Here is a 17,970-nt window from a genome sequence, read left to right as displayed (position 1 = left end):
TAGTGTAGATGTAGCTACAGGAGCATTTTTATTTAATATAGAAATATTAGCCAGTCACTGACTGTTGCAGGTTTCCTTTTGTGTGTGCATGAATAAGGTTGTGTGTGTATGAGTGTGTGTGTGTGTGTGTGTGTGTGTGTGTGTGTGTGTGTGTGTGTGTGTGTGTGTGTGTGCGCATTAGCCATCTTCTTTCCTTCATCTCCTCATGTTATCTTCACTCCCTCCTCTGATCTTCTTCCTCCCTGTTCCCTCATTCTATATAACTCACCCCTCCCCCCACTCTTCCCTCCATAGGCAGAGAGAGGAAGAGGGAGCAACGAGTGCATCTGTCCTCAGTCTGCCTCCCCCCTCCCACCCTCTCCCATAATGCACCTCTGCAGTCACCAGAGTGATCACTCCCTGCCAGCAGGCACTCAGGCAGCTACCTCAGTCTGTCCTCCTTTGTTTTGTGTCTATATGTTTATTATCCCTCATGTCATAACCCATCTTGGTCAACACCTCCATCTCCACTCATTACTGATTTCTGTCCATTTCAGTTTAGGGGTGTAAATAACACGTTTTACCCCGATACAAAAAGATATTGATTCTTAGGACAACGATACAGTACTGATATCACAAAGTCTGCCACAATACGATTTCAATTTAATTTAATTCAGGGGCCTGCGACCGATACGAGACGATACATAAGTCCATTTAACACAATCTTGTATATATTTACAAAAAAAAAACCAACTCAAATTTGAACATTTCCTTGCTAAGCTCTTTTATACATTTAAGTTAAAAAATAATTAAATATAAAGTGGAAATTTCAAAATAAAGGCGCATCTTAAAGATGACGATATATATTGATAATTTCACTTTGTATCGATAATATCGGATCTTGAGGATTGAGTGGAGATTGTATGTATCGTTACACCCCTCTTTCAGTTGCATCAATACTGTAGCAGTCATTCCAGGACACTCATCTGCACGTCCTTATCTGATCTCATCTATCACTCTCACATGCTCTACCATCCTTTCATCTCTAATTCATTCCAGACAACAAAGGTTAACCTCCATCTGTCGCTGTCTCCGTCTCCGTCTCGGTTTCAGTTCAGCCGAGTGGCATTGACATTTGTCATCACTTCACTTTATTTTTTATTTTAAAGATTAATTCAGGGGCATTTTAGTCCTTTTTTTATATAGGACAGCTGAAGAAATGAAAGGGAAGAGAGAGGGGGGAATGACATGCAGCAAAGGACCACAGGGCGGAGTTGAACCTTCGAACCGTCGAGGAGTAAACCTCTATATATGGGCGCCTGCTCTACCAGGTGAGCTACCCAGGTGCCCCACTTCACTTTAATTACACAGCCTAATGTCATTTAGGGACACAACTAGCAATTGTTTTCATTAATGATTCATCAACTGCATTTGTTGACAATTTTTTTCTCATTAGTTAATTTATTGTTCAGTCCATACATTGTCAATTACAAATCCCATCACAACCTCCCCGCAGCCTGAGGGGACGTCTTTGGACTGTTGGTCGGAGAAAACAAGCAAAAAGAATCTTAATTATATAAAACAGAAAGAGTTGTTTATTAATTTGCTTTCTATCAAGTAACTGATTAATAAACTCATTGCTTCAACACCAATGTCATTACAATGATCGGAAAGATTTATTAATAAAACATGAGGACTGTCTGCAAGCATTTTTGATTATTATTTCAAAAATAAGCCTTGTAATTCGTACAAATTTTCACATCCCTTTTTGGGCTTCAACAAGACACTGCTGGTCACACGTTCGAGTAAACAAAGGCTTTTAAAGGCTTGAAAAGGAATGAAATTGGGGAGAAATACTATTTGAGCTGCTGACTATGCGGCAGAGTCCCCCTCAGTTACAGAAAACCACTCAACAGAGTGAAGTGTATGTGGTATTTTTTTACTCATTTTTAAATCTGATGTTCACCTATCTTTTGAATAATTTAAATAAACACCAAAAGTTTGGCAATCCAATAGAGAGAGTGAGTGTGTCTGTCTGTCTGTCTGTTATTGTAATAGTCTCAACTAGCATTACTGCCACAACTAAACAGCATACACACAAATACAGACACTCTTGCATATGCACATTTTCATATCATGCCCAGCCTGTATGTCAGCGCAGGCCATTAAAAGTCAATCTGACACTAACTGTTGCCCGTTTGCCCGGGGCGCAATAACAGGCCATGTGGGGACAAGGAATTATAGTGCTGAGCTGAGTCACCCAGCGCTGACTAAAAGAACATAAACAACAAACACAGAAGTGGCCGGCTAGAAGCCTAGCCATCACCTAACACCCCCACTATGAAACACATACAACCAAAGAGCATTTTCCAGACTTGGCTGGACAATAAAGTTGTAATCTATTTCTAAACAATCTGCATTGACAGTCATATCATTGCCAGTGCAAAGAGTGTGACACAGAGCAACACTATGGCTCTTTAACTGCTAAATGCTCCACTCTGTTCACCAGCTAGTCTCAAACTGTTTGTGCTGTTTGCTGCTGAGCAGGTAGTGTACAGTGAGTTTTTGGAGCATTTTCTGTAAAAAATAATTAAATAAATAAACTACCTGCTGCAGCTGAAAAGGTTCATAGAGCGACCCCTTTCCCATTGAAACACTGTTTTCACATTCTCATTTGATACATTGTTATTATTAAAAAAACATCAATCATAGCCAATTTAAGGCTAGGCAATATGGTGGAACGTAACACCATGGTGATAAACAATCACATACTGAATAACTAAATTGGTGTTATTTTGTACAAGAGTGATCAAAACATAATCCCAAATATGATCCCAAATAATACTCTATCCACACATCATCTCTTAATTCCTCTTTTAATTAGGTAATTCTATCGGTTTCACCATGATTGAAAGTCTTCTACAATTCTGGTTACTCTGACCCATTAAATTCAATGAAAACCGCCTTCATTAACATTCAAATATGAATTGTGTGTCCCTAACACAGCAGCCAGCCTCGTCTATCTGTGTAGACTCAGCCTCTCTGTCAGGCACAAGAAGATAGATGACAGGGAGAGAGTGAGACATTCCTGTCAAACCTGTTGCGTCAATCAGTTTATGTCTGTGTCTGTTTGTGTGTTTATGTGTGTGTGTGTGTGTGTGTGTGTGTGTGTGTGTGTGTGTTTATGTGTGTGTGTGTGTGTGTGTGTGTGTGTGTGTGTGTGTTTATGTGTGTGTGTGTGTGTGTGTGTGTGTGTGTGTGTTTATGTGTGTGTGTGTGTGTGTGTGTGTGTGTGTGTGTGTGTGTGTGTGTGTGTGTGTGTGTGTGTGTGTTTGTCTGTGTGTGTACTGGAGTAGCAGCAGCTGTGTGACAAGTCTTGATCCTTTAGAGCTATCAATGCACAAACCTCAGGCTGAGTTATGTGCTGTGGATCTCTGATCGTTAAACATCAACAACACCACCACACACATGCACAGCAAGTGGTTTAAATACATGCGTCTGTGCTTGTGTGTTACCATATCTTTGTTTCTACTGACTGCTCTGGCGACTGTACAGATTATCATTTATTCACCTGAAATATAGATTATGACCATATGCTGTACAGTACACATGGATGATTAGGGATGCAATGAGAAGTATAGAACAGTATAGATTCTGTCCCACTGTCGATCCAGTGTGCGATCCATCTGCATGCACTGATTACTATCAGCAAGCATATTTCTAACCTTGACACGTCCAGAGCAAGGATGATACTGTAGTCTGTCTACACACGCGCACACACACACACACACACACACACAGAGTACACCGAGTATTCAGTCGGAAAAAAACATACACATGACAAGAATGAGAAAACTCTGTTGCTATAGTAACGGGAGGCAGCAGTGAGCATTGGCCATGGAGGGAGACACACACACACACACACACACACACACACACACAGCTCTGAATCAGTAGGCTTCTATCAGCCACAGTGAGGAGCAGAAATGAGAGATAGAGAGAACAAAGGCGAGCAGGTGCCATACGTGAAACACTGTACACCATCTGATATTAGCAGTATCTGCTCTCACTATCACTACAGGCGGTGTGTCACTCTATTCTTATGGCCTGCGCATGGCACCAATAGAAGACACTGGCCTAAAGACAAGACTGAAGCTGACTACAGACTCAGGTCCTCCAATACAAGCCTATTCCCCCCCGTGTGATGCTGTGAGTGTGTCTGTGTGTGGCTGAATGATTCAGGAGCCCACAGCCAGGCAAGGCCCCCACAGAGAATCTGTAGCAGCACTCCTGATGGTGCTACCTGGATTTGTCACATCTCATTGAGACCACTTCTTCAACAGTGTCAGCAGCATCAATAGCATTAATAGCTACTGTTAAGGATGGCTTCTATTAACTTGGCAGTAGAGCTGCAAAGATTAATTGATTAGATGTCAACTATTAAATTAATCGGCAACTATTTTGATAATCTGTTACAGTAATCAGTTTGAGTCATTTTTTTATAAAAAAAATAAATAAATAAGAAATAAAAACTCTGATGTCAGCTTGTTAAATGTGAATATGTTCTAGTTTCTTCTCTCCTCTGTGACAGGAAACTGAATATCTTCGAGCTGTGGTCAAAACAAGACATTTGAGGATGTCATCTTGGGCTTTGAGAAACAATGATTGACATCTTTCACCATTTTCTGACTTTTATATATAGACAAAACAACTCATCGATTAATAGAGAAAATAATTCACTGAATTTTTTGAATTATTGACAATAAATATAATTATTAGTTGCAGCCCTCAAATTTGAAGAATAAAAGATGATGTACAAATAATAAACTAAAATAAAAAATGTAACCAAAAGGGAAGAACACAGGTTTATTTCAATACATAATAATAGTGCCCACACGTATATTGTCAATGTCCAAAGCCACTACTCAACTGTGAAATGGTCCAGCCATTCAGTTAAAATGGAGTTGAGATTCAGCTGACTGCCTCTTTCAGTTTTGAACATCTAAAGGCCTTGAGTGAAGCGAAGAACAGCTGATACAAGGCCAGAGACAGAGAGGAATGAGTAGACGAGAAGTGCACAGTCAATGTGTACGTGATGCGTGTCTGATGTGTGTATGTATTCTAGTGTAGTGATGTCTATGATTGTTTTTGCACGTTCATGTACACTGTATAACTGCATACATGAGTAAATGTGAATGTGTGCGTATAATCTGCCCATCACTAACAGCCGCAGAGCAGCTTTCTGGCTGGCTGCACTGGAGGCTGCTGGCAGCCAATAAGCACAAGGCATGAAAGCAAACAACCAATGGAGATAGAGCAACGCAATCTGCCTTTTAAATAGAGCGCCAGAGAAAGCTGGAAAAAAACACATGCCAATACAGAATATAGTGTGTTTGCAGCACACCTCTCCGTCTGTGTACTGAGCTGTCTTTATATTGGGATTTGCATGATAAAATTGCAAGTGAAAAATGTGTGTTAACCTTCTTTCTCTTCTTTTTTTTGTTTTGTTTTTACTGAGAGTGACCTAGATGTCAATGTTAAATCAATCAGGTCACAAGCCTCACTTTCATTCTGCAGCAATGAAGTTGTGTTTCGAGCCCAACAAGTCCCTTTAATAAGGTTTTTAAACAGCTACACAACCCTCCTCCTTTTCTCTGTCACACTCTCTTTCTGTCTGTCTGTCTGTCTGTCCATCAACCCCAGTTTTGCCCTGCTGTAAGACACACACACACACACACACACACACACACACACACACACACACACACACAAAGCTCTATCCTGCTCTCCAAAAGCTCTAATCTGATTTATTGAGCTTGACTGCACAGAAAACATGTAGACTAGCCAGGATAAAAAGACTCCTTTATCCCCTCTACCTCTCTAGACCTTTACAAGGGAACTTAAGTCAAGATCTCACCTGTTGCTGCTTTGACCTCTCTTTTTTAAGTCTGTTTTAAGTACCCAAACTTTATGAAAGTGCAATACTAAATTACTGGAGTGTCCCTTTACCTGGCACGACCCTTCTGTAGGTAACGGCTCATGGTCAGCCCCAAACCCCACATATATTACAACAGCATGCAGCAAATACTAATGATCTAATGCACTAATGCGTCTTCAGCTTGGAATTAAACAGACAGGATATTGAGGTATGTAAGCAATTACCAAATTGTATCAATTTCAAACAAACGGGAAATGTGAACATCATCATACTTTATATCGCAGTGGATTTTTCTCCTGCATGTACTGGAACAGCAAATGTGACTTTGACAATGCAAGTGTGCCTGAGCGGCAAAGAGATCTAGTCTAATACAACAAGCACAGAGCCATCAGAGTGTTTTTATTCAGAAACAAGGAGTGTGTTTGTGAGAGAAACTGACACAAGTGCAGTGATAACGACAGCAGCTTAGCCTGAAAAAGACAAGTCACTCTTGTTCTCATGTGAATAGCCAAAAGCACAGACCTGCAGAGCCTGTGAGGAGCAAATTAATCAGAGAAAAGGAGAGTGGAAGATAAGGAGGATGACTGAAGACAACAAAACAACAAACTAATTATGTAACAAAAGATAAATAAAGAAGAAGATGGAATGGGTGAGGGATGAGAATGTCTCATTAAAAATGGAGAACACAGTGAAAAACTAAGAAAGACTTGATTAAAAATACAATCAGAATGGAAACCAAGGGACTTTTATGAAGGGAAGTGGTGTGTGCGGGTGTAAAAAAAATACAAGACAAAGGGAAAGAAAAGAAACTGCTGATAATTAGAAGATCGTCATTTGATCATCTTCATAAGAAAAAATGAGAAAAGGATGAAAGCAAAAATGATAAATCTTATTCTTATGTAATGAATGAAAGAAAGAGCAATAAAAACAGAGGATCGACGTGATTCTGGGGGAGGAAACAGACAGAGAGAGGTAAGGCAAAGAGAAGAGGAAGATGAAAATGATTAGGAGGAAGCTTCACCAGTGAAAAATTGAGCACAAAGGAGACAAAATGATAAAGCGAAGGATGAAACTGAACTGAAGGAAAGGGAAGAGATGGGAGGAATGTGATATCAAAAACAAAGAGGAAATGAAGATGAGAGCATCATCAAGAAATTGCCAAATTCAACTAAGGGCAAAAAAGGATTAGAGCAGAAAAAAGGAGGCTGGATGAGATGAACACCAAAAGAGCAGAGTCAAGCCGCCTGGAAACTAAGTGACTAGCCTACCACAACGGCAACCAGGTTGACAACGCCGTAACCAAGGCTCCCCTTCCCTGACAACGGACCAAATGCTGCCGCTGCTGCTTTCTACTGCTACAGAATATCAATCAGCAGAGGAGAGAGAGAGAGAGATAGAGAGAGACACACACACACACACACACACACACACACACACACAGACTGTGATAGAGAGATGGTCCCCCCAGAGGTACATAAATATATGAAGCAGCTTCTGAGTCAAACAGTTAGACAGAGAGAAAAAAATCTCATCATGCAAAAAGAAATTCAAGTAGGGCCACTGTGGGCAAAGACACGTTTGATGTTCCCTCCTTATACAAAACACAGGGACTCGGAGAGATACTGTGTGTGTGTGTGTGTGTGTGTGTGTGTGTGTGTGTGTGTGTGTGTGTGTGTGTGTGTGTGTGTGTGTGTGTGTGTGTGTTTTCATTACCACAGAAAGTGCTACAAGGGAGAATGGCAGGGCAATTGTTCAATGAGAAGAAATGCAGATGAATGAGGACAAAGGGAGATGGAGAGGCAGAGAGAAAGAGGGATGAGAAAGGGATGGAGGAGGAGCAGATAGAGGGATGGCAATCTTGGCTGGAAGGATAGTCATGCATGATCAGATTGAAGGTGAATGGACCATGCTGTGGATGTCCTAGTGTAACTGCTCCTGCATCCAAGCCAAGACATCAGCTGCCTTGTGTTACATTTTTCAGCCAGCCATTCTACTCCTCACTGTGTACGTTTACATGCACACCAATATTCCACTATTATTCAGAATATGACAATATTCAAAATTTGAAACGGGTCATGTAAACAGCATATTCCGTTTGGACATTCCGAATAAGGCCTTTTTCGGAATTTAGCATTTTCTGATTAAGACTTATAGACATTAAGACATATAGATATATGCCGGTATTATTTAGGTTTCAGAGGCATTCTTTGTACATGTATATAGCGCATTCGGAATATGCGTCTCAGTCTGGGTTTTTACCGCAGTTTACGCCCAGCACACGGCCTCTTGTCGGTTTACAGTTTATGGTCAGCTCTGTATGTTGCTGGTTGTTGTACAGAAACCAACTAGCCAACAGTTTGCAAGGCTGCGGTAGAGATGCATTCCCAAAATAAAACAAGGAGAAACACAGCTCCTTTTAAACATTATTTAAGACTCGGATATCAACAGGTTTTGGTATATGCACATGGTACATTACAACGCCGACCTTTTCAAGAAGGTGGTTGAAACACGGAGGCTGTGTTGAACAAGTCTGCCACCGTTGGAAAAATTTGAAAAAAAATTCTATTTTGCACGGCTACGTATAAACGGTAATATTAGTGGAGTATTCACTTTCATTAGCCATGTTAACAGCTTAGTCGGAATATCGTCTTTTTCGGAATAAGGGCAAAAACCGGAATAGTATGTGCATGTAAACATAGTCAGTGGCTCTGGCCGCGTTCCGACTGTCCGACAGTCCGGCAAAAACGCAGGTCTTTCCATTCATTTTGAATGGGGGTAAATCGCTGTATCACTTTTTTGGTGTGAATGGCCCGTCTGCCAGTACTCACATACCAACTGTAACTTCAACTGCATTCAATCAAACACTTCAACTACCTAGCACTTTCACTTGAATAGAAATTGCAATGCTGATAATTCAACTGTCCACATGGTCTTAAACTTGTACCTGAAATGTTAACAGCATTCAGTTCACTTACTACTTAATACTTCAACTGACACATTAACTCCTTCCAGGTTTTATACTTCCAAGTGAAACTTAAAAGCCTTTCAGTGCTTCAACTTTCATTGACATTTCAACTCTGTTAAACTGCTGCCACATCCAAAAATGCCCATTATAAGACATTTTGACCTGTTTACAGTGTGCACAGTTTGCACCTTAAAAGCAGAGAAACTTTTTTTTCTTCCAGCAGTGATCCAGAATGAAAATCTGCGGAATTTATCAGACTGTTTTTCTGCTTGGGGTGGAGATGTTTTAACATTCAGAGTTTTATTTTTATTTGTTTAAAATCTGTGAAACTTTCTGCAAAACTTTCTGCTGAATTCTGCGTCCACAGATTCCGTGTGGCCCTGCTTAAAAGCCCACTTGAAATGTTTGTCAAACAAAATAGCCTTTTCTAGTCCATAATTGCTATATCTAATATTCTGTATCAGTCAGTTGTGTGTTGGAATACCCCAACTTCCATCTACTACATTCAATTTCCCCATTATCTGGATTTCTTAACACTACAACTAAGATAAGATACACCTTAATTGATCCCCAGCATGGAAATCCAGTGACCTTCCTCTTACCATCTGATACTACCAAGATTACATACATGTAGAAGAAAGAAGAAAACACTCTAGCTCATCATATTTATGTTAACGACACACCTCCTAAATGTTTATTCTAATGATAATTTGACAGTGGAAACATTGCAGCCCAGTTCGCGGCTGCTGGTTACAGTGTTCTCGCTCAATACTGGACCAATGTCAAAGCTTTTTGTTCACATTTATTCACTTAGGCACAAATGCATGGGAGAATGGGGTCCAGATTGAAAAATCCCAAATTTCCCCTTTAAAGCTCCAACACAACAGAGACGGATAGAACATAGAGAGCGGAGAAGAGTGGCTGTGTTGTGGATGCTCACTGGGGTGTAAGTAACGTGAAGGAGAGAGACAGAATAAGAGAGCACATGAGCTGAAGTAATACCCAATGACAGCATGAAGAGACATCCCCTCTTCTACAAGGTCATCTCTCCCTCTCTCTCTGTCTCTCTCTACCTCTCTCTGTCAAACCGACATGGGAACCAGAGCAGACACAAGATGGCAAGAACGACAAAAAGTGTGGAGATGTGCAACAGTATGCAGTATGGAGATTTGAGGGAATGGATGTGTGAAGGAGAGAGAAAGAAAAACACCTGGGAGACACAGAAAAAAAGAGATAAACAGAGAAAAAGACGGAGAGCAAGGAAGAGAAAGAAGTAAGTAAACAGCCTTGAGCAGAGTGATGTGACCCAGCTTCCCCACTCCTGGAAGGATGTGTGGGCCCAGGAGAGAGGAGGGAGCGAGAGGGGAGAGGAGGAGAGGGAAGGAAAAGGCACATCCAAAAATAGCACCATGTTTTGTTGATGCAATACAGGGAAAACACTTACTCAAACACTTCCTTCTGAACCACTGATTTCAGGCTGAAATTGGTTGTTATCTTTAATGTGTTTCCTCATTTTCTTATGGTCTACATTGCATTAGCTCTGCAATTTTGCCCAATGGAAATGTGCTATCACATGCCATTAGACACAACATATTTAGAAATCAAAGTAAACTAAATGAATAGATGTTAAGAGTAAAAAATGAATCAGGTAGAGATAAATATAAATATGTCACACACTCACCTTTGCTCAATAAAAGGCATACCAGCTCCTTATCTGTTTATATATATATATATATATATATATATATATATATATATATATATATATATATATATATATATTTAACTTGACGTTACTTGGCTGGTCCAAAATAGTTTTATGCAGACCAACAACAACAACAAAGTGCAACTGCTTCACAAATACCAGAGCCAGATCACCTGTGCTGTAGTTTTAGGGAGTAGGCCTCTCAGTACTTTCTGACTTCCCCGTCTGCCGCTCTGGAGCTCTCAGCCCTGAACCCACTGGTTCCTACTGGAGATGTTCATCTTTAAAAACAGCTGACAAAAAGATGTAATTTCATTTTTACAAAAAGCTGATCACTGTAGTTTCTAACACCATTACCCAAACACGATGAAACACTGCATTTGTTGGAGACTATTTTCAGTGGAAGATTAATACACATTTGGTGCTCAAGTGAGTATTTGGGGCAACAGGACGGTGTATGTGGGATTGAGTGAAAATAAACATACAGTGTGTGTGTGTGTGTGTTCATGGTAATGAAGGAACATGTCACCCAGTTCAACAGTGTGTAATCCACTGATTCCTACATATTTGACCCGAGCCTGTTCACTGACTTACAGACTTAGACTGTAGCCAAATCCAATTTGTTTCTTAGGTCCAGCCTTTAGGGCTGTCTGTTCATCATTTGTAAGTGATCAGAGCCGATCTGTTTGTCATTTGTCATTATTAGCCCGCTAATCAGCCCTGTCTGCTGCAGAAACACTGGCGTGCATGTGTATGCTGTCAATGCAAAGAGCGTGTATAGAAACATCTGCAGCAGCGGTGGTGGTCAACACTGCAGTCACAGCCGGATAAAGGTGCTTTTATATGCTGGAAGTGATGTAAACAACAGTTTGATATCTCATTTACGTGACCAAATGATTGTATGACTCTAGAAATATCGATCAATTCAGATTTGCATTTGACTTAACCTGCTAAAGCTTTCTGATCCATTACATTACATGTCATTTAGCTGACGCTTTTATCCAAAGCGACTTACAATTGCTATATATGTCAAGCAACTAGGGGTTAGTGTCTTGCTCAGGGACACATTGGTTGATGTATCACAGTGGGAATCGAACCCGGGTCTCCCACACCAAAGGCATGTGTTATATCCACTGCGCCATCACCACCCCTCTTCAGATACGCCAACTACTGCAGAAACGTTTGATTAATCAGACATAAAATGAATAAACATTTCTGATAATCAATTAAAAGTCGTTTATCAAGCAAAAATGTCACTCATGTCTTTGCTCCCCCCTTCTTTCATATTGGGGCTGCACGATATGAGGAAAAGATCTAATTGCGATTATTTTGACTGATATTGCAATAGCAAAATGATTCACGATATTGGAGGGAATGATCATTTTTGTGTCATTGTTCTAATTTTCATTGATAAATATTACAATTTAAATTAGAATTATTATAGTGCGATTTTTGTGAGGATCTGTACCAAATAAATATTTTTTTCTTTATTCTGTGGGATAGGATTTGAAGGCTGGGACATCTCTGCAGCACCACAATACTTGATTCAGAATGTTTCACACAAAGTTTGCCTTTAACAAATATTCAGAAATCAGAATCTAACAATATCAACCCTGCTCTATTATACAGAATGCTGTAGAGAATACCAAAGCAGACATCTGATGGAAACCAAAAGATACAAAGTGCTGAATATTCAGCAGAAGATGAGGACACACAGTGGAAGCAAAACAAAGGCATGCTTTTCTTTCCTCTCTGCCACTTTTTCTTCCTCCCTACATTTTCCTTCTTCCCTCCCCTCTCACTCCATCCCTCCTGATAATACAGCTCTAATAATAGCCAAGTTGCATCGAGACAATCATTCGGTGGAATCTAGGGCAGCCGCTGCAGAGGCAGTATGGGAAAATCCCTCCCGTCTTCTCCAGCTTGCATGCCTGCACGCCTGCCTGCAGACTGTGCACGCACATGTGTGTGTTAGCATTTAATCCATCCTGCACAGGAAGATACAAACAGATGACTTATGATTTTGTACACATCACATACAGAGCTGATTCTCAGAGTTGGCACTGCTGGAGTTTTTTTTTAACACAACAGTGGCCAAATTGTTTATTAAATTTAGTTGGCAGCCTCCAACATGTTATACTGTATCAGTCAGTAGGAGCCTCTTGGGAAAATCTGCACCAACATGTGGAGAGTCCTTCATAGGAACAATGTGCCTGGATTCAACACGGTGTTCTAATACTACAGGAAGAAGCAGAAGAACAAGGTAACTCACTTTGCTAAACGTTCAGAATGTTAAAACACCCATACCCCACATGATTGTCATTTATACATCTTAAATCAAACTACTGCAACTGCATATGCTACTGCACATGTAGAATAATAGTAGTATGATTATTCAGGGTGTTTCACATGTACTTATCCCAAACATGCCCCAAACCGCTTGGTACAGGATGCTAGGTTCAGTATGCAACTTAGTACGACCTAGGAATCCAATAATTAGGGCTTTAACGGTTGCCGCACGCAGAATACACGGTGTGTAGATTGATGTACGTAATGCTGAGCCAAAGTTAACAAGCGCCAGTTCTGCCTGGAAACTTTAAGCCGCATGCCGTTAGCAACATTACATATAGCAAACATAACAAGCAGATGTTGTGTAAGACAGTCACACTATGGCGAGCGCAAATTAAACACTGGAGTTAGAAAAAACGCCTGTGTGTTCCCGGTTAGCTAAAACACAGCAGAGAGAGAGTTGTGTAGAAGACGAGGACAGTGTGTCAGCATCTGTCAGCATATTTCCAAAATGTGTGAGAGCAAGTGACAATATCAGAGCATTCAGGACATTTCTGCATGTCCTATAATTTAATGTATTACTCAGGGAGTGATGTTTTCCTCTGACTCTTCTACAGGAGATCATTTTCTGTAGATATAGTTAAAGGGGTGATAGAATGCAAAACCGAGTTTACCTTGTCATAGTTGAATTACGACAGTTCGGTGGGTAAACATAGAACCTCAAAATCCCACTGACATCCCCTTTTTCCTCTGCAAATCTCACAATTTGAAACTGCTGCTGAAAACGGGCGAATCTCAACAAAGCTCATAGTTGACGTCAACTATGTGGCTCTACCTTATTTGGCTCTAGTCTCTACCTTTGTCACGCCCAAAAATGTACATAGGCTACACCACTGACCTGAGATCAGCTAGTCTTCTGAATAGGTCGCGCAGATCTCAGAAATTTTATACATTGTTGGTCTGCTATTTCTTTACTAAATTCGCTTCTGAGACTTTTTTATGCGAGAAATCAACTATGTTAAGCTCAAATATGGGCCGTTTTACGAAAATGTATGGCTAATTGCAAATTTGGTAAGACGGTGTCGGACTTCAGGAGCTCCACACAGTCTGACGAGACAGCGGCAGCCCGCTGGGCTCCATACCCAGGGGAAAGTCACCGTTTCTGGGTTACTGGACTACCAAATGCTGCCGGCCGCGGAGCCCCGCAATAGCAATGTTAAGCCATTACTGACACAAACACCTGACATTTAATTCACATTTGATATTTTAAAGGATTTAGATATTGAACTTTTTTTGTTACCAACCTCTGCTACAGCTTCTCTGGAAATATCTGGACACGACATCTACGTGTTGTGATGTCACCGTTAATTCAGGGGACATTTAAGATGGATGATACGTAAACATTATCGCCTGAAAGAATAGAGTGCTGGAGAACCACACATACCTTAGTGTGTGTACAGTCAACTATTTATTACATTAATAGCATGCGTGTTCACGTCTCATATTTTATGGTCTATTGATGTGAATTGACTATTGTTTGGATGTTACATAATGACATGTCTAGAGGCCAAACTTCAACGGTTATCAGCTGGGAAGTGATAGTTGTGAAACACTACACAGTGGGATGGTGACCTCATAGTGGTGTAATAGTAAATAAGGAGTAGTTGAATTATAGCTGTCTACCAGCGACCCAGTGGCTGCTCCGTAGAAACACAGTGATATGTTTGGACATGCTAAGGCCATGTTCATACTTGGCGTCTTTTTTAACAAGAAAAAGTTGAGCATGGCGCTTTTGTAGTGTAAAAAAAGCCGGCAGCATTTTCATTCTAAAAAGCAGCCGAGAGCGTCTTTTGTTGCTATAACAACAGCTACTGCTACAGTATCCTAGCTCAGTGGTTCCCAACCTGAGGTCCGGGGATCCCTAAGGGGGGCGGCAGAGATCACAGGGGGTGCACAGGGTCTTTATCTGGTTTGAGGTTGAGGTAAAAAAAAAAAAATATTTGCACATGTTAAACAAATTATGATAATACACTAGAAAATATAATGTATACAAAAGTCTAAAATAAAAACTATATATTTTTGTTCTCGCTTAAAATTGTAGGCAGGCTACTTAGTAGGCCAAACCTCCGGGACCTCTTAACCTGGGACCCTTGCTGTCAACTGGTCAGCTGCTAGCTGCTATCATCCTCATTTTTCCTGCCGCCACGGCATCACTATTTTATGAATGAAACATGGCGGAGAAACATAAAAGTGCTGATAACTCCTCTGTATCAAAAAAGAAAGTAAGGCTCTATCTCGAGAGTTACCTCAACTCAAAAGGTTGGGAACCACTGATCTAGCTAGAGCACTATGTGGAGCGGTGCTAACGTTAGATAAAACAAAGCGGTGGAGCGAGCTAGAGAAAGAACAGAGAGAGAGAGGTGCTAACATTATATAAAACAAAGCAAGTTCCCTTTACAGAGGGCACCCAGTCATACCGTATAACTCGCTATGCCATTTATTCTTGTTGTTATGAAAACGACAGGTCTGGCTACTCCGCTCGTCATTGGTCGGCTGTCAAAAAAAGCGCTTGACGAACTTTTTTTTTTTTTCAGAAAAATTGAACTTTTTTCAACTTCAAAAAGATGCTCCGAGCTGAAAAAAGAAAAGAAAGAAAAAGTCGGCGGTGGTGTTTAAAAAAGCGCTCAGGACTTTTTTGACAACACGGTTTACTACACAGGATTCTAATGTAAAACAGACGCTGGCAGCTTTAGCTTTCCTACTAAAGTCATAATCTATGTAATTGCTATTTATACAAAAAAACTGAATAGCAATGTTAAAAGTAATGACAAAGATTTGATATGATAGCTATCTTTTCAGACAAAAGTCCAGTGCAACAGTCTGCTAATCGGCTATGGCCTTCGAATGGCTAAATTGTCGTAGAGTCAACAGGATAGGTCAGTGGTTCCCAACCTGGGAGTCACAACCCAAGGGTCCTAACATAAATGTGAGTGGTCACAAGATGAAGGAAAATTATTTTGTAATTTTTTTTTCCTGGATTTTGAAATTCTGACCATTGTTTTATTCATTAGGCTTACTGCAGCTATGAACCTCAGAGCTCCAACAAACAGCCTTTCACCATGCCATTCCGCCAGCACACACAGGAAGGGCTAAGTGCAATTTTCAAATCTAAATCATAGCTGACATTATTGATGTTGACAAGTTAAGTTCAGGTGTAGTCTGCCAATGTAGTTAGCTGTACCTAATTCCTCTTAAAACAAGTGTACTCAAACAAGTGTAAGTCTGGTACAAGTTACCAGACTTGTTAGCTCATTTATGGTCTACTTTAGGCATATATGTAGTGTCTGGCTCTGCAGCTCTGTTATGTATCAGTATCAATATTAGGCTTTGACTGACAACAGGGACTAATAAATGATACACACACACACACACACACACACACACACACACACACTGACCAAGGTTAGTCAGATTACCAGCACGTGAGTACTCTGGGGTGTTGTGTCAGGACAACGGAAGGAACAGAGCAGGGCTGGGTCCTACTACTGATTCATATGACTTCACCAAGACTCAAAACTGTGTGTGTGTGTGTGTGTGTGTGTGTGCGCGTGTGTGTGTGTGTGTGTGTGTGTGTGTGTGTGTGTTTCTAAGAAAGAGAGATTGAAGGACAGAGGGGAGGCCTCTGGGCAGAAATGTTACACACACACACACACACACACACACACACACAACGAGCTCGGGTTGGTGAACAAAGAAGGCCTCTATTTGTGCGAGCATGCAAAAGTAGGTCTGCACTGGGTTTGGAGAGCTACAAGAATGAGTGTGTGTGGTGTGTGTGTGTGTGTTGCAGAAGACAAATGGTCGCTGACATCTCAGACTATTACAGAGGAACAGCCTGGTACAGCGGGGTGGGGGGAGGGGGGCTTAGTTTACTCCTTCACCACATATACCACGTCACACCTCTACCAGGTAACGTACGTAATCATGTCTTTGACAGCATGGCTCACACCTTTATTAGCTGCTCTCTCTATGTGGCTCTCTGAGAATACTGTTTACATACCGACACTTTTCTGTCAACTGCTTTTTAGATTGTCCAGAAGAGGTTATCATCCACAAATCAACACAAAGACAGCAGGAAAATGCGTAAATCTTGTCTACTTTGAGTGCACATGTTACGAACCATCAGCTCTATGCCATATCTGCCGAGCAGCTTTTTATAGTTTTTGAAAAATTTGTTTCCTGAGGAGAGTGCTTGCAACTCAAAATTGTCAAAAAAAGGACTGCATGCCAGTCAGACACCTGCGAGCAGCAATTAGTTGATGAATTCATCGCCAATAAGAAAAATGATACATGAATATTAGTTTAAGTAATAATTGTGTAAACTAAATCATTACTGCTTGGTGAGTGGAATCTGCTGTGCATCCCAGAGACAACAGTAGTTTTAAACAAGAAAAGAAAATACAGTGGCATGAGAGGTGTCTGATGGGAGTGATCACTCTCTCCTCTAACTGCTCCCTGAGGTGTTTTGGGGGGTGTGGAAGGATTCCAGTGTTACCTGTCTGAAATCTGACTCCATACACACCCACAGACGCTTCCACAAGCCAGGCGAGTAGAACAACTTGTTTCCAGAGGCTGTTATTTTAGTGGCATTAATTACCGTGAACGAATTGGCTCAGCACACACACACACACACACACACACACACACACACACACACACACACACAGTCTCCTGTTTCAGCACTAGACAAACGACTGAAGGCACTTGGGAAAATTGGATTGTCTGTTACTACCCTCTTTCATCCTCTTCCCTCTTTCTCTTCTTTACCTCTATCCCATCTCGCTATCTTTTCCTCTTCTCTCCAGTTAGTACAGGGCGATATTGTTTAGATGCACTAGCCTGTTATTAATGCTGTCAGACTGAGTGAGGAGGTAGATTTTATATTGTAAGTACCTTTAAGGGAAAAGTTATTAAAGGTCAGAATAATGTCAACAGAAATAACTTGTAGTTTATGATACAATATCAATGCAACAGCCGTAAAGAGTAAAGTTTACTACTTGTCATCATCATCACTACTTGACCTAAGTATGGAAC

The 17,970-nt window shown here is 40.8% G+C and overlaps 1 protein-coding gene across 4 annotated transcripts in view; it reads right to left on the bottom strand.

The window, feature by feature from the left end:
* jmjd1cb (jumonji domain containing 1Cb) overlaps positions 1–17,970 on the bottom strand; it is a 144,342-nt gene that overhangs the window by 87,109 nt on the left and 39,263 nt on the right. The window lies entirely within an intron of this gene.

Source organism: Sander lucioperca, chromosome 22, assembly GCF_008315115.2.
Source record: "Sander lucioperca isolate FBNREF2018 chromosome 22, SLUC_FBN_1.2, whole genome shotgun sequence".
Taxonomy (NCBI): domain Eukaryota; kingdom Metazoa; phylum Chordata; class Actinopteri; order Perciformes; family Percidae; genus Sander; species Sander lucioperca.
Note: the sequence above shows the minus strand (reverse complement) of the source record. Positions and strands in the feature narration are given on the sequence as shown.